At 42.2% G+C, this 25,793-nt stretch overlaps 1 protein-coding gene across 3 annotated transcripts in view; it reads left to right on the top strand.

Annotated features, from left to right (window-relative positions):
• CPNE4 (copine 4) overlaps positions 1–25,793 on the top strand; it is a 481,705-nt gene that overhangs the window by 309,887 nt on the left and 146,025 nt on the right. The window lies entirely within an intron of this gene.

The raw sequence follows: 25,793 nt of genomic DNA, 5'->3' as shown, positions 1-25,793 counted from the left end.
GGATATGCCAGGGAAATTTTTCATTTTGAAATTGGATTGGAGAGTCTCTCTGGAAAATGTTCCACCATATTAGCAACCCTGACAGTCTCCAGAATAAGAATGCCTAATATAATAGGACAGATGATCCTAGCATGATTTATTTAATAATGATATAATAAGGTAGACATGTGGCCTTTGTATTTAACAAATCCCATTACAAACACAGAAAGGAAGTAATCAACACTAGAATGTGAAAATTCTGAATAGAGCTGATGCCTGGCTTCTGAGTATTAAGAAATTGTCAAACTTACTGTGACTCTAGCAAGGCAGCTCTCAGATGTATGGCTCAGGAAAAGCCAGTGAAAGAGTGATGGATTTGCAGTTGTTGTGTATTCTTTTAGCCCTCAGGCTGTAATGGAGGCAGAGGCAGAATGTCACTTAATTTCTTGGGGTAAGTATGAGTGAAATCAGTGGTAGCATCTGTCACATTAAATGATTTTCAGCAAATTTACAAAAAGAGAAGGGGGCCTATTATTTCTAGGTAATGACAGTCTGTCACAGGCTGTGAAGCTGTCTTCATAGAAGTCACCACGCATCCCCCTCCCCGTGGAGGCCTGAGCTGCCCCAGCCTGGGGTGTCATCCGGTAGCCAACAATGCTCTCATAGCGCCCTTCCTGCTCGGCAATTCTCGTCAGTGTATAGAGGGCAAAAGAAATAACTACCTCCTTCATTTATTAAGCAATTAGGTCCGAACAACTGAACAAGTCATTTGAAAAAGTAATACAAATAAATTGAAAGAACAAATATTTTCTCTTAAGTAATCATAGTTACTTGAAAATAGAATGTGCACATCTGTTGAGCACTGCGCAAATTCTGAAACCTCGAAATCATACTGGACCTCCCACCTTTTCCTGTCGCACCTTCAACAACTGCCGAAGCTCCAGTCTCACAGTGCCACTCGGGTTCGTCGGCGTGCAGTGGGGCGCCATGTGCAGAGCTCGCGTCATGAGTGTTTAACTCACACAGATCAACCACACTCACTTGCTCCTGAAACTGTTCTTGTGTTCAGAGTTACATATTTTTAACACAACATGGTCCCTAAATGTAAATCATCCCATGCAGAGAATAGAATCTGTGCCAACACAGGAAGAAAAGTTAATTCCTTTATACTTCCTGAAAGATATTATGTCTATATTTTGTTGGTGATTTAGGTAGTTCTTTACTTTTTATACTTTTTTCAAATACATGATACTCATACATACAAACACACACACACACATATATATATATATATATAATCTATGTAACTGCATAAGTGTGGTCCTGTGGCCACCTTTTCAAGAGCACACTCCTGTTCTGGTATTTTTTGCTTGGTTGCACCTTCATCTTTCTCTCTCTCTTTCAACGTCATTTTCATGCTAGTGTAAACAGCTTAGAATATGGCATTTTAGGTTTTCTCTTTGTTCATGTAATCTTATATAGATATTGACATACACACTAATATGGACACTAGACATTGAATTGCATGATGGAAACACATTATACATTGCTTCATGTATCTTGTTTTTTAAATAAAAAGTACATCGTGAAAATCCCTTCAAGTACATCGATAAGATCCTGATTCATTCTTTCAGACAGTTGCATATCACCCCACAGTGTGGAGGAGCCACGATTCACCTGGCCGTTCCCTTGTTGTTAGGCTTTAATTTTTTGACAGTTTATCTGACACGAAAACAGACTATAATCCAAACCTCTGTTCATATTTTCTCACATACCAGTGTTTTTTTTTTTTTCCTAAGAATGCTCTCTCAGGTATAGAATTGCTGGGTTGAAGAGCATATTCACATTAAAACATTTTTTTAAGTAGATATGCTAAGAGCTTTCCCCTAATGGCATAATATTCACATTCTCACCAACAATGTATAAGAGATCTTTTGATGCTTGATCTCAAGTAGAATAAGTGTTATCACTGTTGAATTTTAGCTAGTCTGATGGGGATGAAATGATTTCTTATTGTTATTCCAATTTACATCAGACTTTGAGCTAGTTGGTCATTTGGATTTCATTCTTAAATATGTTGGCCATTTGGATTTCATTCTGTGATTGTCTGTTTATAGACAATTTTTGTGGAAGACAAAATTTAAAATACAATACCATTTACAATTGTTCAAAAAAACTCTAAAATACTTAAGGATAAACACATAAACCAGTGGAACAGAGCATAGAAACCAGAAACATACTTACAGAAATATGCCCACTTGATTTTTGACAAAGATATACAATCAGTTCAACAAATAGTGCTGGAACAATTGGATATCCATAGACAAAAAAAATGAACTTTCACTAAATCTCATGACTTATTAAAATTTTAACTCAAAATGAATCACAGGAGGGGCGGAAGATGGCGGCGTGAGTAGAGCAGTGGAAATCTCCTCCCAAAACAACATATATCTATGAAAATATAACAAAGACAACCCTTCCGAGAATAAAGACCAGAGGACACAGGACAATATCCAGACCACATCCGCACCTGAGAGAACCCAGCGCCTCGCGAAGGGGGTAAGATACAAGCCCCGGCCCTGCGGGAGCCGAGCGCCCCTCCCCCCAGCTCCCGGCGGGAGAAGAGCAGGCAGAGCGGGAGGGAGACGGAGCACAGGGCTGCCGAACACCCAGCCCCAGCCATCCGGGCCAGAGTGCAGGGCGCTCGATACTAGGAAAACAGGGCAGCAAGAACAGTGAGCAGGCACTGGAGGCTGGGCGACAGAGGACATACGAAAAGCGCGCGACCATTTTTTTTTTTTTGCTTTTTTGCTGCTTTGTTTTGGCGAGCGCTTTTTGGAAGTCTTAAAGGGACAGGGACCCCAATACTAGGGAAACAGGGCAGAAAGACCGGTGAGCAGAGGCCTGAGGCTGGCACCGGAGAATAAAGAAAAACGAACGACCACCTTTTTTTTTTAATTAAAAAAATTTTTTTTTCTTGTTTTTTTTTGTGGTCGTTGTTTTGTTTTGGCGGGTGCTTTTTGGAAGTCTTGGGGGGGCAGGGCGGGTCACTTAATCCAGAGGTAGGGAATCCGGGATCTCTGGGCACCCTAGCCCCTGGGCTGCAGGGAGCAGGGAGGCCCCTTACGGAGATAAATAGCCTCCCAGCAGCTCCCAATCCAACGCGACTCCACCATTTTGGAGCACCTGCCCGAGCCAGGCCACGCCCACAGCAACAGCGGAGATTAACTCCATAGCAGCCGGGCAGGAATCAGAAGCCCTGTCTGCGCGCAGCTGCGCAGCACAAGCCACTAGAAGCCGCTGTTCTCCCAGGAGAGGAGGGCCACAAACCAACAAGAAAGGAAGTCCTTCCAGTCGTCCCAGTTCTGCAGACTATTCCTATCACCATGAAAAGGCAAAGCTACAGGCAGACAAAGATCACAGAGACAACACCAGAGAAGGAGACAGACCTAACCAGTCTTCCTGACAAAGAATTCAAAATAAGAATCATAAACATGCTGACAGAGATGCAGAGAAATACGCAAGAGAAATGGGATGAAGTCCGGAGGGAGATCACAGATGCCAGAAAGGAGATCACAGAAATGAAACAAACTCTGGAAGGGTTTATAAGCAGAATGGATAGGATGCAAGAGGCCATTGATGGAATTGAAACCAGAGAACAGGAACGCATAGAAGCTGACATAGAGAGAGACAAAAGGATCTCCAGGAATGAAACAATATTAAGAGAACTGTGTGACCAATCCAAAAGGAACAATATCCGTATTAGAGGGGTCCCAGAAGAAGAAGAGAGAGGCAAAGAGATGGAAAGTATCTTAGAAGAAATAATTGCTGAAAACTTCCCCACACTGGGGGAGGAAGTAATCAAACAGACCACGGAAATACACAGAACCCCCAACAGAAAGGATCCAAGAAGGGCAACACCAAGACACATAATAATTAAAATGGCAAAGATCAAGGACAAGGAAAGAGTGTTAAAGGCAGCTAGAGAGAAAAAGGTCACCTATAAAGGGAAACCCATCAGGCTAACGTCAGATTTCTCAACAGAAACCCTACAGGCCAGAAGAGAATGGCATGATATATTTAATACAATGAAACAGAAGGGCCTTGAACCAAGGATACTGTATCCAGCACGACTATCATTCAAATATGACGGTGGGATTAAACAATTCCCAGACAAACAAAAGCTGAGGGAATTTGCTTTCCACAAACCACCTCTACAGAACATCTTACAGGGACTGCTCTAGATGGGAGCACTCCTAGAAGGAGCACAGCACAAAACACCCAACATATGAAGAATCGAGGAGGAGGAACAAGAAGGGAGAGAAGAAAAGAATCTACAGACAGTGTATATAACAGCTCAATAAGCGAGCTAAGTTAGGCAGTAAGATACTAAAGAGGCTAACCTTGAACCTTTGGTAACCACGAATTTAAAGCCTGCAATGGCAATAAGTACATATCTTTCAGTAGTCACCCTAAATGTTAATGGGTTGAATGCACCAATCAAAAGACACAGAGTAACAGAATGGATAAAAAAGCAAGACCCATCTATATGCTGCTTACAAGAAACTCACCTCAAACCCAAAGACATGTACAGACTAAAAGTCAAGGGATGGAAAAACATATTTCAAGCAAACAACAGTGAGAAGAAAGCAGGGGTTGCAGTACTAATATCAGACAAAATAGACTTCAAAACAAAGAAAGTAACAAGAGATAAAGAAGGACACTACATAATGATAAAGGGCTCAGTCAAACAAGAGGATATAACCATTCTAAATATATATGCACCCAACACAGGAGCACCAGCATATGTGAAACAAATACTAACAGAACTACAGGGGGAAATAGACTGCAATGCATTCATTCTAGGAGACTTCAACACACCACTCACCCCAAAGGATAGATCCACTGGGCAGAAAATAAGTAAGGACACGGAAGCACTGAACAACACAGTAGAGCAGATGGACCTAATAGACATCTATAGAACTCTACATCCAAAAGCAGCGGGATATACATTCTTCTCAAGTGCACATGGAACATTCTCCAGAATAGACCACATACTAGGCCACAAAAAGAGCCTCAGAAAATTCCAAAAGATTGAAATCCTACCAACCAACTTTTCAGACCACAAAGGCATAAAACTAGAAATAAACTGTACAAAGAAAGCAAAGAGGCTCACAAACACATGGAGGCTTAACAACACGCTCCTAAATAATCAATGGATCAACAACCAAATCAAAATGGAGATCCAGCAATATATGGAAACAAATGACAACAACAACACTAAGCCCCAACTTCTGTGGGACACAGCAAAAGCAGTCTTAAGAGGAAAGTATATAGCAATCCAAGCATATTTAAAAAAGGAAGAGCAATCCCAAATGAATGGTCTAATGTCACAATTATCGAAATTGGAAAAAGAAGAACAGATGAGACCTAAGGTCAGCAGAAGGAGGGACATAATAAAGATCAGAGAAGAAATAAATAAAATTGAGAAGAATAAAACAATAGCAAAAATCAATGAAACCAAGAGCTGGTTCTTCGAGAAAATAAACAAAATAGATAAGCCTCTAGCCAGACTTATTAAGAAGAAAAGAGAGTCAACACAAATCAACAGTATCAGAAACGAGAAAGGAAAAATCACGACGGACCCCACGGAAATGCAAAGAATTATTGGAGAATACTATGAAAACCTATATGCTAACAAGCTGGGAAACCTAGGAGAAATGGACAACTTCCTAGAAAAATATAACCTTCCAAGATTGACCCAGGAAGAAACAGAAAATCTAAACAGACCAATTACCAGCAACGAAATTGAAGAGGTAATCAGAAAACTACCAAAGAACAAAACCCCCGGGCCAGATGGATTTACCTCGGAATTTTATCAGACATACAGGGAAGACATAATATCCATTCTCTTTAAAGTTTTCCAAAAAATAGAGGAGGAGGGGATACTCCCAAACTCATTCTATGAAGCTAACATCACCCTAATACCAAAACCAGGCAAAGACCCCACCAAAAAAGAAAACTACAGACCAATATCCCTGATGAACGTAGATGCAAAAATACTCAACAAAATATTAGCAAACCGAATTCAAAAATACATCAAAAGGATCATACACTATGACCAAGTGGGATTCATTCCAGGGATGCAAGGATGGTACAACATTCGAAAGTCCATCAACATCATCCACCACATCAACAAAAAGAAAGACAAAAACCACATGATCATCTCCATAGATGCTGAAAAAGCATTTGACAAAGTTCAACATCCATTCATGTTAAAAACTCTCAGCAAAATGGGAATAGAGGGCAAGTACCTCAACATAATAAAGGCCATCTATGATAAACCCACAGCCAACATTATATTGAACAGCGAGAAGCTGAAAGCATTTCCTCTGAGATCGGGAACTAGACAGGGATGCCCACTCTCTCCACTGTTATTTAACATAGTACTGGAGGTCCTAGCCACGGCAATCAGACAAAATAAAGAAATACAAGGAATCCAGATTGGTAAAGAAGAAGTTAAACTGTCACTATTTGCAGATGACATGATACTGTACATAAAAAACCCTAAAGACTCCACCCCAAAACTACTAGAACTGATATCGGAATACAGCAAAGTTGCAGGATACAAAATCAACACACAGAAATCTGTGGCTTTCCTATATACTAACAATGAACCAACAGAAAGAGAAATCAGGAAAACAACTCCATTCACAATTGCATCAAAAAAAATAAAATACCTAGGAATAAACCTAACCAAAGAAGTGAAAGACTTATACTCTGAAAACTACAAATCACTCTTAAGAGAAATTAAAGGGGACACTAACAGATGGAAACTCATCCCATGCTCGTGGCTAGGAAGAATTAATATCGTCAAAATGGCCATCCTGCCCAAAGCAATATACAGATTTGATGCAATCCCTATGAAACTACCAGCAACATTCTTCAATGAACTGGAACAAATAATTCAAAAATTCATATGGAAACACCAAAGACCCCGAATAGCCAAAGCAATCCTGAGAAAGAAGAATAAAGTAGGGGGGATCTCACTCCCCAACTTCAAGCTCTACTATAAAGCCATAGTAATCAAGACAATTTGGTACTGGCACAAGAGCAGAGCCACAGACCAATGGAACAGACTAGAGAATCCAGATATTAACCCAGACATATATGGTCAATTAATATTTGATAAAGGAGCCATGGACATACAATGGCGAAATGACAGTCTCTTCAACAGGTGGTGCTGGCAAAACTGGACAGCTACATGTAGGAGAATGAAACTGGACCATTGTCTAACCCCATATACAAAAGTAAACTCAAAATGGATCAAAGACCTGAATGTAAGCCATGAAACCATTAAACTCTTGGAAGAAAACATAGGCACAAACCTCTTAGACATAAACATGAGTGACCTCTTCTTGAACATATCTCCCCGGGCAAGGAAAACAACAGCAAAAATGAGTAAGTGGGACTATATTAAGCTGAAAAGCTTCTGTACAGCAAAAGACACCATCAATAGAACAAGAAGGATCCCTACAGTATGGGAGAATATATTTGAAAATGACACATCCGATAAAGGCTTGACGTCCAGAATATACAAGGAGCTCTCACGCCTCAACAAACAAAAAACAAATAACCCAATTAAAAAATGGGCAGAGGAACTGAACAGACAGTTCTCCAAAAAAGAAATACAGATGGCCAACAGACACATGAAAAGATGCTCCACATCGCTAATTATCAGAGAAATGCAAATTAAAACTACAATGAGGTATCACCTCACACCAGTAAGGATGGCTGCCATCCAAAAGACAAACAACAACAAATGTTGGCGAGGCTGTGGAGAAAGGGGAACCCTCCTACACTGCTGGTGGGAATGTAAGTTAGTTCAACCATTGTGGAAAGCAGTATGGAGGTACATCAAAATGCTCAAAACAGACTTACCATTTGACCCAGGAATTCCACTCCTAGGAATTTACCCTAAGAACGCAGCAATCAAGTTTGAGAAAGACAGATGCACCCCTATGTTTATTGCAGCACTATTTACAATAGCCAAGAATTGGAAGCAACCTAAATGTCCATCAATAGATGAATGGATAAAGAAGATGTGGTACATATACACAATGGAATACTACTCAGCCATAAGAAAAGGGCAAATCCAATCATTTGCAGCAACATGGATGGAGCTGGAGGGTATTATGCTCAGTGAAACAAGCCAAGCGGAGAAAGAGAAATACCAAATGATTTCACTTATCTGTGGAATATAAGAACAAAGGAAAAACTGAAGGAACAAAACAGCAGCAGAATCACAGAACTCAAGAATGGACTAACAGGTACCAAAGGGAAAGGGACTGGGGAGGATGGGTGGGTAGGGAGGAATAAGGGGGGGAGAAGTAGGGGGGTATTAAGATTAACATGCATGGGGGGGTAGGAGAAAAGGGAGGGCTGTACAACACAGAGAAGGCAAGTAGTGATTCTACAACATTTTGCTATGCTGATGGACAGTGACTGTAAAGGGGTTTATAGGGGAGACCTGGTATAGGGGAGAGCCTAGTAAACATAATATTCGTCATGTAAGTGTAGATTAGTGATAGCAAAAAAAAAAAAAAAAGGGCAGTTCCTGTGTGGTAACCTCCAACGAGTTCTACACAAGGGTATAAAGGGCATATAAAAGTGTAGGCAAAGGGTCTGTTTGTGTTTATACAGAGGATCAAAGCCTAATTGTGCTACCCCGAAAATGAACTAAGATACGATATGAAAAAGAACTTCCAACATCTGCACTCTCTGGAAGACTCATGCCAGACGATGATCATCAAAAAACCCCAACAAAGATCCACGCACTGCTACAGCTGTAGATGCACTCATCCCACCAGTTCCTGGACTTGCCATGGGAATGAGGAAGGAGATATCTAAGCTGGCCTGTGCATACAGTAAAACAACAAATTTGACTGGATCTATACTGTTGGAACTCAACCAAGAATTTGGAGAAGTGCAAATTGTAGCGCTCCAAACTCTTACAACTACAGACTATTTACTGTTAAAAGAACATATGGCATGTGAACAGTCCCCAGGAATGGGTTGTTTTAATTTGTCTGATTTCTCTCAGACTGTTCAAGTTCAGTTGGACAATATCCACCATATCATAGATAAGTTTTCACAAATGCCTAAGGTGCCTAACTGGTTTTCTTGGTTTCACTGCAGATGGCTGGTAATTACAGATATGCTTTGGTTATGTAACTATACTCCTATTATGTTAATGTGTGTGCGCAATTTAAGTAGTAGCTTAAAACCTATATATGCTGAAGTTACTCTACAAGAAGATTTGTCAAAGAAATAATCAATCTTCCCATGTTTTCTTCCACCTGCTACTTCTATAGCTTTTCTTCTTCCTTCCTAATTACAACCCTTAAATAGAATTCGTGCCTCATATCAAATTTACCGAGTATCATAATTCTTCCAAGTGGTAAAGATACCTCAAGACAAATGCTGGGCATAGAAGCCACAGGGCATAAATATGCAAAGAAGTAAAAAGCTAACTTTTTCAAACAATAAGGCTTCTCTCTCACTTACCAACTTCACATTTCCCTGTATGGCCCCGGAAGATGACTGGTTAGCCAGAGACGGGTAAGATTCCTCAAGGGAGGAACAACCTAAGACAGGCACAGTCGCAGGGGGGCCATCAGGTGAGAAATTGGGGATCAACAGAGGTGAGGCTTAGAACCTCACCCCCCCATTCTGAGAGAAATCTTCTGCATACGTGGATGTTTTATTGCCCTGGTCTAGCTTGGATTAACACATAGTCTACAGGCACACACCTGATCATCTACATGTGCTCTCTTACAACACTAAACTATGTTTTCTACCTTTATCTTGTATCTACCTACCACTTCAGCATTTTATTAAAAATAATAATAATAAAGAGAGAAATGTGGTATCCACATATAAATCAAGTATAAAAACCAAATGAGTATTCATATTTGAACTGTTTATATTTCATAATGCATGAGCAAAACCGAAAGTTTCTGTGATGACTGCCCTTGTACTGTTCACTATGTAACTTATTCATTATGTAAGAATTTGTTCTACATGTAAAAACTTGTTTGTTATGCCTCAGAAGATTGGAGACTGACAAAAATTAGGCTTGGGGTGGAATAATGATTGTGCATGATTGTGCATTGAGCATTGACTCCCCTATACAGAATTTTATTGTCGTTAACAACCATTTGATCAATAAATATGAGAGATGCCCTCACAAAAAAAAAAAAAAAAAAAAAAAGAAGGACAGACTTCCAATGGTAAAATAAATTAGTAACCGGGATGTAATGTATAGCATAAGGAATATAGTCAAGATATTGTAACAGCCTGGTAGGGTGATAGCTGGAACCTAGAATTATGTATATAAATGTTCTACCACTGTGTTGTACACTTGAAACTCATGTAATGTAATACTGTGTGTCAACTACCCTTCAATAAAAAATAATTATTTAAAAAAAAAAAAAAATGAATCACAGACTTAAATGTAATACATAAAGCTGTAAAACTTAAAAAAAAATAGGGGAAAATTTTGGAAATCTAGGGCTGGCAAAGAATTTCTAGACTTAATACCAAAAGCATGATCCATAGGAAAACTTGATAAATTGACTTCCTCAAATTTAAAACTTTTTGTTTACAAAAGATCCACTTAAAAGAATGAGGATTATTTGTAAATCACATGTACAACAAAGTTCTATGTCTCAAGTATGTTTAAAAATCTCAAAACTCAACAGTAAAAAATAAGCAATGCAGTTACAAAATGGGTAAAAAGACGTGAAGAGACATTTCCACAAAGAGGACATAGAGATGGCAAGTAAGCACCTGAGAAGATGTTCAGCATCATTAGCTATTAGCAAATGCAAATCAAACCCCAATGTGGTACCACCACAAACTTATCAGAACAGCTAAAATAAATAGTGACAACAATTGCTGTGGGGGATTTGGAGAAGCTGGATGACTCTTACATGCTGTTGGAAATGTAAAATGGTACAGCCAGTCCAGATGCTAGGGGGGGCGTTGTGTATTTTCCTCAGTTCTTGTTCCCGACACAACAAAGAATTGAAGGGCAGAGACACAGTAGTGAAGCAGAGTAAAAGTTTTATTTAAAGTTGCTTAAAGAGAGAAAAATCCAGGTGACCTCAGGGAGAAGAGGCACCCTGCAAGATTTAAGTTTTATTTAAAGTTAGAAAGTGCACTTTCAGAGAAAGGGGACTGTGGGTTACCTCAGAGAAAGAGAGAGGTGCACCTAAAGATTGGGAAAAAGTCAAAGTTATGCACTTACAAAGTGCAGGTGACCCAGAGAGGTGGACACTGAGAGATTGGGGATTCCCCCTTTTAAGGATTTTTCAGGAATGTGACAAAGGGTTAGGAATGTGGACTTGTTAAGTGGTCTCAAGATGTTCATCTTTGATGAGTCATTAAGTCTCTTACTAGTTCTTCAGTAATTCTGCAAAATCAGCTTAACACAAGAAATTTACTGCTCTGATTTCTTCCCAGGATAGCAGTTTCTTGGTCTGGGAACAGATCAATCCAGACCACCTGCCCTGTCCCCAAGGTGGGCTGAGTTATTGTCTGTTTGTTAAAGTGTATGTTAAGAATCTTACTTAACTTCTTGGGTTTTAAAAATGCAGTTTTAGCTTTAAGATGGAATTCTTTCTGTTTCTGCTATGCTGTTTATGGCTGGGCTTATTTGCTAAATTAACCATGATGCTTATCTTTTGCCCAGGTTGCAGATTACTTGATTAGGAGCTAGAGGAGGAAAAATAGCATATAGGTAAAATTTAAAAAAAAATAAGCTGGGCCTTTCAGCAGGCTAAAGTAAATTTTACAATGGCATGATCTAATTGACACAATGAAGACATAGGCTGTGCTCAGATACTTTTTTTATCTGGGAAATTTTCAAACATTCCAGGCCAAGCTGCTCCTGGCTTTTGAGCTTTAACTGATTAACTCATTAACTCTGAGTTTCTCCCGGGTTTCTAGTTTTAACTGGTTAGCTTTTTGAGTCCCTTGTAGTAGGCTTTACTGGCCTTAATTCTCTCTCACCCAACTCACATTTTCCTGCCTAACACAGATAACAGTTTCTCATCTTAGCAATTAACATGCAACTACCATTTGACCCAGCAATGGTCCTCCTAGGCATTTGTCCCAGAGAAATTAAGATTTATGTTCACACAACAAACAGTACACCTATGTTTATAACAGCTTTATCTGTAATAGACAAACACTGGAAACAGCCCCCATGTGCTTTAAGGGGTGAATGGTTAAGAAACTGTACATCCACATTGCTGAACCCTGCTTAGCAGCAGAGGGAAGCACCCTACTGGATGTGCACAGCACCCCACAGGGCTCCCAGGAGCTGTGCTGAGTGGAAAGCCAACTCAACGCCGTGAGGGTGCTGTGAGCCCTTTAAGCACATTCTTAAATTGACAAAATGATAGAAAGGGGAAGCAGAATAACTAAGGAAGGGGCAGGCATGTGAGGAAGTGGGTGGATCTCGAAGGAGCCACACAGGTACCCCTGTGGAGGTGGAAATGCTCTCTGTCAACAGCATATGGGGGTTTTGACTTGACTATAACTCTGTGCCATGTTACCCCTGGGGAACCTACACACAGGACACAAAAGATATCCTGGTATTGTTTCTTACATGTGAATCTACAATTAGTTCAAATAAAAATTTGATTGAAAAATAAACTCAGTTGCAAGATTTTTAGAAAATATTTTATCACTTCTAAAGTGGACTATTTTCTTTATTTCCATGTCTGGATACTTACTGTTAAAATAGGGAAAGGCCAATACTTTTTTTAAAAATTTCTGTATTTAATTCTTATATTTTACCTTTAGGCAGCATATCAAATTCTCTTATTAATACTAGTAGATTTCATTAGAGTATCTTGATTCTTTGCAGATATATAATCATCTAATAAACAAAAAGAGGTCATTTTAGATGTAATTTTTAATATATCTGCCAGTTATTTAATTTTCTTAGCATATTGCTTTCAATCTTGCAAGCAATATTAAATAATAATAATGGTAATGGTATTCTTGTCTAATTACTGATTTTTATTGAAATGATTTTTTTGATTTTATTTATCCTATTCAGGTTTGATTTGCTTCTAGTTACTTACATAGTTTCCAGCCATTTCTCTTTTACTTAGTATTGTTTGCAACATCTGTAGATGTGACCACATGGTTTCCTTCCTCTGACTGGTTGGTATGATAAATTTCCTGATACTTAATTCCATTTGCATCACTCGATCAGGTCAAAGCATATTTTTGTATGCACTGCTGGATTCTTTGCCAATGTTTTATTTAGAGTTTTCACAGCCATATTACTAAATGAGGTTGGTGTATACTTTTCTACTCTTTATCAGTTCGGTATGAGATTTATGCATGTTCCATGAAATTAATTGGGGAGCTGTCTAGCTTTTTCTATGGCCTGGAACAGTTGAAGTAACATTGTAATTATCTCTTCCATAAAGGGTAGATAGATCTCAGTGGTGAACCCGACTGGTCCCATTGGCCTTTTCCCTAGTACATCTCATCACTTTCACCAGCTTGTCTGCAGCTGTTGGTCTGTTCAAGTTTTCTACTTCTTTGTAGAAAGGTTTGAGTCATTAGTATTTTGCTAAAAAATCATTTCCTCTTGGGAAATAATTTGCATATAATATTATTTTAACTTTGCTGCATCTGTGATTGTCTTTTCTCTTTTATCTATAACCAGACTACTAGGTATTGGTCTGTTTTATTTTACATATTTTATTTCAAAGAACCACCTCCCCAGTTTACTTATCCTTTCTAATACTTGTATTTCTTTGTCTTCTATTTTGTTGATGTTAAGCTTTTATCTTTATTAATCCCTCCTTCTAGTTTCTTGTGATTTACTCTATTATTCCCCTACTTTATTAATATGAGTACCAAGCTTCTATATTTTTTTAATTATTCTTTACTAGTAAATCACTAAAAGCTACACTTTTTCCAAAGAGTACAATTTTCACTGAGTCCCAAAGGTTTTGGTGAGAAATTTTATTTTAGTTGCTTTCTAGATTATTTTAAATTTCTTTTTATTTCCCCTTTAACACAAATTTTGCTTTTAAATGTAAATATAAATGAGATTCGTGGTCACTTTTTAATTCTTTATTTCTATTTTTATTGGATTTTGTTCAGAGAATGTGTTCTACAAAATCTCTACTGTTAAAACTTCTCTAAGATTCACTTGGTGGCAGATTATAAAGACAATTTCCATAAATGTTTCATAGACTTAAAGAAAAATAGTCTATTCAGTGAGGATAAGGTGTGTATGTATGTATGTATATGTATGTATATAAATATACATTAATTTTCATTAATTCAGAATTTTTTCTAATTTTTCTTAGAAAACTCTGGAGTGGTTGTTAAAGCTGTTTTGATATGTATAGTTTGAGATGCCTATGAAATGTTAAGTGGAGAGACAGAGTGGGCAGCTAAGTCTATGTTTAAACCCCCAGTCCAGTTAAATTTTCACACTTAACCATAGAATTTAGAGTATGGGGCCGGGGCTGGGCAGGGCTTGGAAGACTGTTTTTAAAGTTCAAGGAGTTTTAATTTTGCCTCCTGTTTGGCAACAGGCAGTAGCTCTGAGGTCGTCTCTTCATTCTGTCCTGAGAGGGTGCAGCCTCAGCCGTGCACAGTCTCGCAGACCTTGAGGGGATCATGTGATTTTATTTTTAAAGCCATCCTTTAAAAACAGGAGTCATCCTTAGGTTGGAGGAGCTGATACCAGCCGGCTGGTCTGCGTTTGTCCTTAACGCCCTTGACCACAAGCCTCCAGTTTTTGCCCCTGGCTCTGTGTGTGGCTAGGGAGACGTGTTCAGGTCTGTCCAGCCTGTGCTGGTTGCTTCTGCGTGGGTGCGGCCGGGGCGAGCCTGCAGCCTTCCTGCCCCAGATGGGCTCTCCTGGGCCGGCCCTCCCCTGGTTTTCTCGGATATGGGTCTGGCTTGCTGCTGCCAGTGTCATGGGACTATTTGCCCTCTCCTAATTCCCCCCCACCAAAATCTCCATAATTTTCAACATCAAGTTGTATATTAGAAAGTTTTTCTCCACACTTTGTTCCAAGTCAAACCAGCCCTTACTTCTAAGACTGCCTCTCCACTGGGCAAAACCTCTGAGATATCTGGGACTGAGACAGTTTGAAAGTCATTAGATTATCAATTATATTTAACATCCAAAATTGGATGAGATGACCCAAGAAGCCAGTGGAGAGAGAAAATAAAAGCAGTCCAAGAATCCCACCCTGGATCATGCCATCCTGTACAGCTGAGGCATTTGGCTGAGGCAGATGAGGAGTCACGGCCTGGGACCAGGGCAGGACACCTGGCGCATCACCCACAGGCCAGCTCCGTCCAAGGCCACAGCGGATGGATGGAGCTTCAGTCCCTTCCATGCCCTATCCCATACCCGTAGCACTTGGTAGTAAACATGCTTATTCACCCATCAAGTCATGGATATGCTTGTTTCAAGAATCCAACTGGCCCTGCGGTAAAGGAATCCTTTCCCATTCAGACTGTTTGCTATCTTGAAGCAGAATCATGGCAGGCTGCTTTGCATTCATATTTGGTGTAGGCAAGGTAACTGGGGTATGATTAAAAAATAATTAAACCTGGAATGGAAAGCCTGGCTTCACAAGCAGCGCTGCCAACAGCTGGCTGGAAGGCCGGGGCGGGTTGCTTAACTTCCTCCAGTGTTTGCTTTCCTGTCTTGAAAATGAAGATATTGGTTGTGTCCACCCCCATGGTGCTCTTGTGTTCTGAGCAGCCCGAGTAGCTGCAGCACGTGTGGGAGGTGCCCAAGGGCCCAGCTCCTGTCCTTTGCCAACCACAGAGCAAAGCCACCTAATCCACAGAATTGTCCCTAAATCTCCATTTAAGCAGCTCCTTCTCTATCAAGCTGTCTACCTTCCTAGAGTTACATTGTTTTAAGGGTACCAGGGTTTATTTTATTCAGATATGGTATGACACACAGACATGGAAATGACTGCCATCAAGGAAGAAGTTAATATGCGGATTGGTCTCCAAACGGGCCAGTCAGGAGGAGGGAACGCATGAACAAGAGACTTTATTACAGTTTTCATACGAAAGAGTGGGAGACGGGGTGAGCAGGCTGAGGACTGGCAAGTTTGAGTGAGCCGGTGAGCTCCAGGAAAAGGGGCTGCACCTGGTGGCCTGGCATGTGGCCCTGGGGCGACAAGGGCAGGGAACCACGGCCGGGAGCGTGAGTGCTCGTGGAGGAGCCGGCTGCGGGCGTGGGCCCTGGGCCAGGACGTTTGCTCACGAGGGCACGATAGGATTTCCTCCCTGTGGCTAAGCACCGGCGAGCCCTGACAGGTGTCGTCCTTCCAGAATCATCAAGGCCCCAAGAAGTAAAACATAAAAAATATAGACAATAAGAGTGATGATCAGCACACACGTTCTGCCCTGTTTATATGCGTGCATATGCACTGGACCAAGCTAGACAGACCTCAGGGAGTGCGAGGCGCACTGTGTGCAGTCCATGCCCACCGCCTTCATCCCCTGGGAATCAAACGTTATCCGCCCTCTGGCCATCAAAGCCAGTGTATATAGAACCTGTTTCATGCATAGAATTAAAATTCCAGAGTTGGAAGAAACTTTAAGAATTAGTCCATTCCTGCCCCATCTCCCCATCTGTTGCTTAAATCTCCTGTTCTTCATTCCTGCTAATTCCTTCTTTAGGTTTTTCTGATTTAAAAAAGGACATATTTTTATGGGGCCAAAATCTGCTCTATTTTGGCCGCAGGCTATTAATTCCTGAAAGCTTAATGTCTTGCTGTACAAACACAAGAACACTCAGCCCAACACCTAGAAGAGCTGCCAGATCAAAAAAAAAATGTTTAACAGCCTTGCAGAACTAATGAAGAGCCACTCGTGTATTTGTCTCTCCTATTGTGCATCTAATGAGGTCACTTGTGAGAATGAGTTTTCTCCCTTTCCTTCTCCTGTCTGGGCTGGGAACGCCTCCCCCTCAGGGCATCAGAGTGTTACCAGAGTACCACCACCCAGGATGGCCCTCCTGTGCATGCAATGCTCTCTGCAGGCTGAAAGGGACCCTGAGTGGGACATCTAGATTATAAATTGGACTCTATACTTCAGGATGGATGGTTAAGTACCTAGGTTAATGCTGTAAACTAGGGCCTAGATCAGTGCTGGAAAAATCACATGCACTCCTAAGTCTTCACATAGTGAATGAAAGGACGCAGGGAAATGAGCACAAACTGCTACTCAGAAGCATCTGTGAAGAATTCACTTCAGCTGAATAAATAAGACACAAGAACAGAAGGATTGGATTGTTATCAGAAGAAAGAAGGTTCCTCAGGGTGCTAAGGTTAGGCACTGAAGTCACTGGTGGCATTTAAGGAAGCGATGTGTTTTGGATTGTTTCCTGAACCCTTTCACCTGCTGAGCAAGGGGCCAACTCAGGGCGGCTGTTGCCTAGCTTCAGAGAGAGAACAGCGCCAGGAAGTGAGCACAGAGCCCACAGCAAGCCGTCCAGGCTCTCCAATCTTTAGGTGTGCAGCTCTTTATAGTCATGAGCGTGCCCAGCCCCAAGCTTGTAAAATGTAAGTATGCAGGAAATACTGATCACCAATGGTCATTTAGAGTGTGATGGTGAGGGTACCGTGATGGGAAGTTTCACCTCTTAACGATGGGCTCCTCATTAACAGTGCTTGTACGTGTGCAGGACCCCGCAGCGCAAGTCCTTAAGCATTGATGGAATGAATGAGAAATTAGTTACAGCAATTGGTGGAACAATCCTCTAAAGGCAACATATGCTTCATAAAGAAGCCCCATGTCCTTTATGCACACACGTTTAAAGTTAGGAGAAGTAGAAGTTCAAGAATGGGAAGGAGAAAACAAAAGACAGGAAAGGATTTTTGCCACTTGTAATAAAGACATCATCTTGTGACAGTGTTGGGGTAATTCCCATAAAGAATCAGTCTACCGAAGTGACTGGTAGTGAAGTGATAATTCATTGAGATTAATCTTCTGATTACCAAAGTATCTGTGACGAATTCACTTTATCAGAAACGAATTCTGTTTATCAGAAAGTCTCTCTTTGCTGTTTACAAGGAAAGAAACAAGAATAGGAGGACTATGCATGCATTTGGAGACCTTTGTAGTATGTAGCTCAAACCTTTCGGGATGGAGGGAGCTGGCACCATGTGCAGCACACTAGCCTACCTGCCACAGAGCAGACTCAAGGCCAGACAGTCAGCAGGAGAACGTGCTTCCTGAGCTCTGGGTGTCCATCCAACATACATCCTCTCAACTCCATGTAAGCGGCTCAACTTTTTAATTAACAAACGTGGTGAAATGTTGGAAATTCTTTGGCTTCCAGGAAACTCTGAGGAACTAGTAAACCAAAAACGATGTAGATGGCAGTGGAGCAGGGGGAGTGGGCACTGGTTGCTGGTCACAGTGGGAAGAGAACCCAGGTATGCAGCTCGTGTCAGACAGGCATCATCCCAGACTCACCACTAGGCAAGGCCTGCGGCCAATGGTGAACAAAGCCGTGTGGTCTTAACCGACTATGGAGAGGAGGCCAGGGGCTGCGCATATTGGCACCTACCCCAGGCTGAGCAGAAACTCGGTTATTCAACCATTCTGTGTCCTAGCTACTGAGATGGAGTTTCATGATTATGAGACTTTGTGGTAACTTGGGTTTGGCTTCATATAGAAACTCAAAATTCTAATGAGGATGCAGGTAGAGAGGAGCTGCTCGAGAGATGCCAGGGAGGACCGGCAGCAAGGCCCATGGAAACTGCAAAATATTGAATATACATTTTTCATTAATTTAATAAATGCTGTACAGTTTGTTTTTGGCACTTTGCCAGCTGTGGAGTGAGTCACCTTGTCCCTGTAAGTCACTTGTGTTTTCACTTCTTTGCTCTAGAGAAAAGAAAAGATGTCTATTTTCTCAACACTTTAATACAAACTCCTTAAAATGTGTTATGTTGGATATAATATATATTTTTGTGAGAGGGAAATGAAGGGTTAAATACTTTTGGAATATATTAGAAAAATTAATATGTTTATTTGTTTCAAAACTCATCAAGAATCTTTAATATACATTCAGCATGATGGCTTTCTAAGGAAAGGGGTACCATGGACAGGGCCTCTGAGACCCATGTGACTGTAGACGCTTTATTTCCAGAACCCACTTGTAGAGGTGATGGGTGGCATCTCAGGCACTGACTTGGTGCAGGGGAGGGGCCTGGGCCTCGTTCCAGTGCTGTCCCCTCAGGGGCTTTATTTTCAGAATTGTGTACAGAACTTGTGGGGGGTTAATCCTCACAAAACTAGAAAGAAAAAGGCTGAATGAGTATATATTTATGTTAGTGTTAAACTTGGGTGCTAGCGTGCTGGGCCCTGGGCTCTGTTAACTCTGTAGCTGTGCAGAGGGAGTCACTGAGTAAGAAGTTTGATGTGGTTCCACAGAGCACAGCTCCAGGAGGCAGAGGACCCAGCTGGATCCGTATCTCAGCTGCCAGTTGAGAGGTCAGGAATTTGAGAATGTCATTATAATATAAGTGGGCCTCAATTTCCTCTGGAAAAAGTTGAATCACCACAGTAGAAGAGGAGTGACATATGTGGGACGCATGAGTTGTTCTGACCCTCTCCTACACTCAGGCACACATTGCTAAGTGGTCAGTCTTCCCACTAACACAGAGATGGCCTCAGGAACCTTCACAACATGTGTGCACACCAGTCACCTGAGCTGAGCGGCAGGAAGAAGGCAGCTTCCAGACCTGAGTTTGATGAACTCTAAGGATCTATGACCTGAGGTCATCGCTGTCAACAACATACACTTCCTGGGAACAGTCAAGGAGAGGGAGCTTCCAGCCAATGAGGGGCCCCTGAGGGAAGAACCACGAGTGGAAGGCTGATGAGCTCTTCCCTGCCCAATGGTGTTGGGAGAAGGTCCACTTGCATCATGAGGCTAAGTCAGTATGGGCGATTGGGAATTGACATGCAGGCAGAATGGTATTGTTATTGTGACAGAGTTGGGGGAGGGGGATTGGGAACTAGAACAACTCCCAGACCTTCACCCCATATGTGGACCCCAACTGTGTATTGTGAGGACAGTTGAGGCAGGCCCGTCCACCCTCACTGGCTGCTGGCTGTGGAGCATGTCAGACTCAAGAACAGGCATGCAGCACCCTGCAGGTGAGTTTCTTTTCACTCTTAAACATCAACTAAGAAGAAAACTAAGGCTCTCCAGCCCTGGATGACCTTTCTGGAGGATACCACAACTGTGACAGAGAGATGAGAGGTAGGAGCATCCTGTTAATAATCAGCATCTGAGCAAGTGCAAATTGCTTTACACCTGTGTGGGATTAGCCTGCAAGCTCCTGGTTGGGGAGAATCTGGTAGTAGCTGGAAGTGTGTGACCTGCCATCAACACCTTCCCTTCCGGCTCCCAGCCAGCTCCCATCCCAGCAGGGCTGCCTGCACTTAGCAGGCAGGTGTGAATTTTGTGATGCAATTTCTGATTGCTTGATGTTTATGGCCAGCTCACAGCTGGAGTCCAGGGTAGAAGACAGTTGATTTAGGACTGAAAAACATCATTTATGTTATAGAACCTTCTTATGTCCTATTTTCCTAGAGCTCAGATTTCTCCTGAGCCTTTTGAAGGGACTCAAGCTAAGTGGAAGAAATTTGAAGAGCAAAATATAGAAGGAGGAGAAGTGTCAAGACCAGGAAAGGCATGCTGGACACTCAGCCGTCACACTGCGAAGACTTTTCAGGCCTGCCACCCAGCGGGGGGAGTTAAAGATTCCCTTTCAAAGAACATTTGGAGTATTAAGTGTTGGGAAGGGTTCTGCTCCAAACTGTTTTGATCAGAGGACACAGAAATAGATTTTTCCTCTTAGAGAGAGATGCCATGTCCCAGGAAAGACGTTTATGGAAATTCCGAATGGCTCCATCACTTAACAGTGGGTGACCTTGGGCAAGGTCACCTTTTTGACCCTAAGCATTCTCCCGTGTGAAAGAGTGGTAATGGTGATAAGTTGTTGTTGGGATGATTACATGGAAAAATATATGTGTAGTGGTTGGTACAATGCCTGGTGAATGGTAAGTGCTCAGAAAAAATATTCCTTATGATCCCTTATTGAACAGGGTTTAGGAATAGGATGTTGTGACTAAGAGAAAGTTACCACATCAACCCCATATGGATTATCAGTTTTCAACGTTGTGAAAGACCATATAATTCATTTGTCATGAGCCACCAGACTGGATACAGTTTCATCGGCTCTTGGGGTTCAGAAGGGTCTCCCAGGTTTGGCAGTATGTTGGGCCATAAAGAGTGTCAATGAAGGGACCACTGAGAGATGTGTGGGCAAAGGTGAGGGAGTCAGCCCGGGTGCTGAGATGGACTGGGCTGGCAGGAGTGGGAAGCCACCCCCCAGGCGCGGTGGGCAGGCAGAAGGGCATGTCCCCAGAACCCAGGGGAGCCCTGCAGGAAAGGGCTCCTAGGAAGATTGGGACAGGAAGCACAGAGTTGTGGCCAGAACTGGGGCAGGGAGGGGGCAGAACAAACACATTGACCTCTTTCCTCCTGCTTTCTGATCTCCTCCTGGTCTTCCTTTGGCTGAAGGAGGCAGGCTGGCAAAGAAACCTGCATGAAGCCATCCATGCGGGCCAGTCTCCTGGGACACAGAGCGGAACAGAAAGATGTGGTTGTGCAAATGAGGAGAGCCACTCTCACTCTCACTTCACAGGTTAGGAGCATGCTAGTCAGTGGAGTGCTCCGTCGGATAAGACAGCCAGATAAGCCAACCATTATGAGGTTATTTCATTCATTATTCCAGACCTGTAGCAAAATGTGCAGCAGTCAGATGGCTGCTTCCAAGAAAGCAGAAATCTACGAATACACAAAGTCTGACCCAGAGGTTGGGGTGTGACAGCTAGAGTAGATCCCATAATACCTTCTACATGTACCTTGGGGCTGAGAGAGAAAAGTTGGTAACATAATGTTACTGGTTCTCAAACTTAACTGTGCATGGATTATTAGACTACCCAGGAGTGTCTTAGTCTATTTAGGCTGCTGTAATACAATACCAAAGAACAGATGGCTTTTAAACAGCAGAAACATATTGCCCACAACTCTGGAGGCTGTAAGTCCAAAAGCAGTTCCTGGTGCATGGACAGCCAGCCACCTTCTCCTGTGTCCTCACAGGGCAGAGGGGTGAGAGAGCTGTCCAGGGTCTCTTTATAAGCACACTAACCTCGTTCAGGAAGACTTAACCCTCTTTGAGTTTAAACTTCAGTTCCTCAGTCCCACTAGCCACATTTCAAGTGTTCAATAGCCATATCTGGCTCATGGCTACAGCTTTGGACATTGTAGATATAAAACATTCCATTATCATGATACAGTGACAGAAAGCCCCGGCTAGGTGGGGTGGGGCTCAAGGCAATGGGACATGGAGCAGAAGTCATACAAACTGAGCACTCATGCCAGGGAAAAGGGACAGCTGGAGGGCACAGAGGTGGCTAGCCCAGGAAGATGTGGTTGAGGACCTTACCAGTATGCCGATCAGGTAGGATGGGCTCAGCAGCCTAGAGGGGCTGAGGAGGGCGATGAAAGGAAGACCCAGGACCTATTGCGGTGGCACCAGAGACTTCTCTGAAGGTACCTATAGGAGATGCCCACTCCATTCACTTCTGAGCCACGCTCCTGGGCAAGGTGATTGTGGCTCTGCTGTCTGCTTTGAGCAGCACAAGCCTGGAGTGGCATCAGGTGGTGGGAAGGCCGTTTAGCTATAGGCTTCCAGCAGGTTCATCTCCAGGGCCCCATGAGCAGAACCCAGCCGCTGTGAGTGGCCCCATCACTCGGGAGCCAGAGTAAGTGTATAGCAGGAAGGTGGAGGAAGGGCTCACTGGATGGATAGTGAGAGACACTTGTGATTGTGAATTATTCAGTTCAATCTGGAGCATTTGAAAGCTTTATCATGTGGTGGGTGAAGAGTGCCTTTTAGGAGATAAATCCCTGAGAGGTGCCATGCTGAACATTTCTGGAGAGAAGCAGAATGGTGTACTAGTTTTCTAGGGCTGCCATAACCAAGTACCACAGACTAGGGGGCTTAAACCACAGAAATGTACTGTTTGGTGGCCTGGGAGGCCAGACACCCTGGATCCAGGCGTCAGCTGAGCTGGTTGCTTCTGAGGCACAGGGACTCCATCCTGGCCTCTCCCCAGCTTCTTGTGGTTTGCTGGCAATCTGTGGTGCTCCTCAGTTTGTAAGCACATTACCTTTCTTTCTTTACATTTCTTTCATTTCACATCTCTTTCTTCATGTGCCAGTGGCATCTCCACGTGGGTATGTTTGTGCTCAAGTGTCTCCTTTCAGAAGACACCAGTCATATCAGATCAGGGTACACCCTTTTCAGGTACAACTTCATCCTCACTGAATGATTTACTTCTGTAAAACTGCTATTTCCAAGTAAGATCACATTTTGAGGGACTGGGAGTGGGACATCAAGATGTGAATTTCAAGAGATATTATTCAACCCATAAGAAATGATAGAGCAGAAAGAGCACATATTTTGGAGTCAGCTTGGGTGTGAAACGTGCTTTTGCCACTGCTTTTCTGATGCAGTTTGATTTTGTCATCTGCAAAATGAGGATGGTATGTTTAATAGAATCACTGATAAAATGGTAAATCATTAGTAAAATGAAGTACTATTTTATGTACCACCAGTTAAGAAAAAAATACTTCCAATTAAGCAATGGTATATCATCAATTATAACATGCATCTCATGTCTTAATATAAAAATTATAAAATAAAAGTAGATCTGGTTTTACAGTCCATGAAAGTGAAGACTGCAGGAACATGTGAAGGGCCTTCATCGACATGCAATACAGAGACATCCTTTGCCTCCTTTGCCAGAAAAGTGATCATGACCACTGGTCACCACCCAACTTGCCATCCAAGATGCAATGATAGAGTTTACTAGGCAGAGGCCCAAAAGATTTCCTCGAAACAGCAAGTCATTCAGTCCTGCATGCTGGTAGCTTGCCTTGGATAGCCTCTCAGGGTGTGTGGCTTGATACCAGTATGAACTTTACATCTATGTGGGGTCATCAGTTGCAGATCAGGAAGTGAGAAGAAGAACAACAGGATCAGTGCACATGAGCCATTTGTGCCATTTGGGGTGGTTAAAGCAGAGGAACAAAGACCAGAATTGGATGGATTTCCCTTTCCTGTCTCTTACCATCTCAACCTGCCTAGGACTCTATTCTTTCATCTACAAGGGAAGAAGTTTCCTTTTCTGTGTGTTGAGATGTCAAAGCCACCTATAAAATTACTTACAGGGCAGTTACAAAATTCTCTATAAAAAACAACTGCATAAATATAATTAAATCCCTTATTTTATGGCTCATTTTTCTATGAATTTGAACCAAATATTGCAAAAGTGCCCATGGGGCCATTCACTGAGGAAGAAGAGCTCGAAAACTGGAAAATGAGTGCTCTATCTGAACAGGGCTGTCCCCAGTTGTCACCAAGTATGAATGTGGCCCAGGTTACCAGATATTCTAATTTTTTTCCCAAGAGGCGGAGGGGGTGGTGGACAGGACAATAGAAATAGTTGGCAAGTTATTTTATGTTGGCAAATTAAGGGAAAAATACTTTTAAGTGGGACAAATAATAAAAAACCTCTAAGTCAGCTTGAACTTGCAGACTACCAGTTTGTGATCTCTGGTTTATACTATTATTCAAAACCATGATCTCTTAACAACTGAAAAACAAATTATACCAATACATAAATCCTTTATCTATACAATCAGGCAATGACATATTCAGTCCTGTCCCCAAGAATGAACGTTACATAAGCAAGTAGAAGTAGAAGCTGCGTCTTCAGGGAAGCCAGATGAGCCAAATAACCACTGGCCTGAACAGTAGCTTATTGTAAAATGTGAATCAACACTAGGCTAGGGTTTGGTGACCTACCTGCTGGATGGGGACATGGCAGAGCTGTATTCTCCTTCTTGCAACCTGAATTGTCCCTCCCACCAAAAGTAGCAGGTGGCCCTCTTTACAGGACAACCCTCTCTCACACAGGGCCCATCAGAGAGGCTGGGGCCAGGGACAAGTCTCAGAACTCAAGAATGTCAGGGAAGGCTGCAGCAAGCATCAAATTTTCTTTGCTAGATATTGTCCATGCAAGATATGGTCAAAGAGCATCTTCCCTTCACTTTATTGAGAGACTATTTCCCTGGACTCTAATGAAAGAGGAAAAATGGTTTTCTTAGTTTGTGCTAATTAATGACACTTGGGAAATATCCAATACATACACCATGTTTCTCTTTGAAAGCTCACACCACACGTTGATCCCAGCTGATTTGTGAAATATGAGGGATGGGAGATCTCCAGTCAAGAGACACTGTAAGATCTTGGGTTATCTGTAACTGGGTCCTTTAAGGCATCCTAAAATATAAATGGTGTGTATTTTTACAAAACACAGACATAAAACAAAAAACCTTAATGGATACTGGCAATAAACAGGTGGCACACCCAGAGAGTTTCACCTAAAGAGGTAAAGTCATCACGGAGGGACTCTCTTCAAGGTCCTGGGCTTGGGTAAGGGATCCAGCAAAGGACGGCAACAGAGAGGCGTCTGAGACATCACAGTCAGCAACAGCAGAGATCATTACCAGAGGGAAGGGGGCTGTGCCACCACATCCCAGGACAGTGCCCTCGCAGAGGGAGCCAGCCAGATGCCCGGGTG

This window comes from Manis pentadactyla, chromosome 14 (genome assembly GCF_030020395.1).
Source record: "Manis pentadactyla isolate mManPen7 chromosome 14, mManPen7.hap1, whole genome shotgun sequence".
Lineage (NCBI taxonomy): Eukaryota > Metazoa > Chordata > Mammalia > Pholidota > Manidae > Manis > Manis pentadactyla.
This window is presented reverse-complemented; position numbering and strand designations above follow the sequence as displayed.